The 2212-nt window shown below is 33.2% G+C and overlaps 1 long non-coding RNA gene across 1 annotated transcript; it reads right to left on the bottom strand.

Annotated features, from left to right (window-relative positions):
• Positions 1-525: 525 nt before the first annotated feature.
• On the bottom strand, positions 526-1967 carry LOC105120283 (uncharacterized). The gene is made up of 2 exons (XR_841293.1): positions 1805-1967; positions 526-814 (listed from the first exon to the last, which is right to left on the bottom strand). It is a non-coding gene; the product is annotated as an uncharacterized LOC105120283 (long non-coding RNA).
• Between the last annotated feature and the right edge of the window lie 245 nt (positions 1968-2212).

Raw genomic sequence — 2212 nt, 5'->3', positions numbered from 1 at the left:
TCTAACTATTAGATAAAAAAATATAATTTTTATGAATTGTTATTTTGATTTAACATGATCAAATTTCCTCTTAGATATTACTCAGTTCTGGTAGTCCATATATATATTTACTCGATCATCCTTATTTTTGTAATATGTTTGAGATATATTTTTATTTAATTATAACATAATTATATATGGTTATTCAACACCATTTATTATTACAAGCTCGACTACTTCAATAATTTTGTTCAATTTTTTTTTAATTTAATTCACTTTGTTGAATATTTAAAAAATGAAAAAAAATCAATTCAAACTAAATAAAAAAATCTAACTAACAAAACTCATTATTAAATCAAAGTCTGTAAAAAATAACTCAATTAAATAATAATCCACTCAAATTCAAATTATTTGATTTTAACCATCATAATCATAAAATAGAACCAAACAAAACCAAACTTAGCAATTTAATTATTTTATTCGGTCCAATTGAATTAAATTAAATCGTTTAACCTTTGGTGATAGGAGCTGATCATATATTTGTAACTTCTCGAAGAAGTCAATTGGTGCCTTGACTGGAGGATCAACGACTGCTTGATATAACTGCTAATAAGGATTGCTGCTTAAAAATCCTGATGCCTAAGCAGCAGCGTCCAATCCGAAAGATGAGAACATATCTGAACAACCTCTGAGGATATCCATTTTCAAGGATCTACCACCATGCTTATTCACTCCCTTTTTCAGGGTCTGCTATCATGTTTATTTCACTCTTTTTTTCAGCCAAGAAGATGCTACCAGAAGCACACCAACCGCCCATTACATCCTTGTTGGAGCACTGCAACAAGGATTGGCAAGTAAAAGAGTGAGATGGCTCGCTCATCCCATAATAAAACAGCATCAATGTTGTTGTGTTAGCTAACTAGAAAGGCAGCTTAGTTCAATGCAAGCCCAGCTCACAACGGCAAGGCTGGAATTACTTGGCTTGAGGCAGAAGACAATAAAGTTTATGAAAGTTGCCATCTGCTCAGGCCACACCATTTCAATAACTTGAGAAGTGCCAAATAATAACATTAGAGAAGCAAGACTTTCCAGAAACTTGTTATATCACACTGCTTTGATGGAACTACAAAATGGGCTGTGAGTTTTTGGTACAAGTTAAAGAGTTACCACACTCCTATTTTCTTCATGTGGGCATTTGGCAGCCTCATGGATCCAGTCTCATTTTCTGGGTCTATACTTCAAAGCTTTCTATCTACCATTTTCTATACCTGAAAGGTTTCTGAGAAAGCCTTTAGATTTCTCTACTTAAAGAAGTTTGGTCATAAGCAAGGAAAATTAAACATTTACCGTTTCACATTCTAGCAGTTTACAGATGATCAAACAAGGCGTTTATCTAGAACATATTCAGAAAGCAGGGAGAGTTTTGGTGTTTCAGCATCGTAACTTGCTGCGTGTTTCTGTGTTCAGGAGATTCCCCGTCCTCTTTGTACATTTTCTCCTTATTCTAACACAATTTCCTTCTCTATGCGCTACAAGAACATATATTTGGCAGTTTATAAATATCTTTCTTTCCATATGGCAACAAAGCAAAAGCAATTATAGTTTCAGTTGTATTTTGTTTTGTCGTCTTTCAAAGAGAGTGAAAAATGGCCCCAATTGAACAAGTGGGGATGGCCAAAAGACAACAGGGGGAAGCAGAAATTTTTTAAGGCAACTGAAATGGAAACTTAATATAGCACTAGTCGATATGGAACAAAAAGAATGCTGAACAAGAAAAGCAGTAAAACACAAGGAGATTAGCTCTCGTAGCTTCAAAAGCAATCACCTCATAATCAGCCCCTTGGATACAAATGTAATCGGGGTCAAGCAATGAGAGTGCAAGTCCGGTTATCTGCAGTTGTAGCAAAAGCAAAACAATTTAGGATGAAGCATTAAAACCAAGAAGACATGGAGCTTCAGAATAAAAATTGTAAATGCTAGCATATGTGGCCAGAAAACCCCCGGTCTTAGAGCATCTGCAATGAGAAGCTAAATGGATAGTCAAAAATAAAAAATTAATATTTTAATTTATTTTTGTTTATTCTTCATACTCAGAAAGGAAAGTCAAATAAAATATTAAAATATTTTTTTCCCATAAAAGCTATGGGAGATACTATTTTGAAGAAATAAATTAATAAAATAGCATTTTAAATAGTATAAATATAGCTTGTTTTACTATGCATATTCCAAGGAA

Source organism: Populus euphratica, unplaced genomic scaffold (genome assembly GCF_000495115.2).
Source record: "Populus euphratica unplaced genomic scaffold, PopEup_1.0 scaffold6189.1, whole genome shotgun sequence".
In the NCBI taxonomy this organism is placed as follows: domain Eukaryota; kingdom Viridiplantae; phylum Streptophyta; class Magnoliopsida; order Malpighiales; family Salicaceae; genus Populus; species Populus euphratica.
The sequence above is the reverse complement of the archived record's forward strand: the minus strand, read 5'-3'. Positions and strand labels throughout refer to the sequence as shown.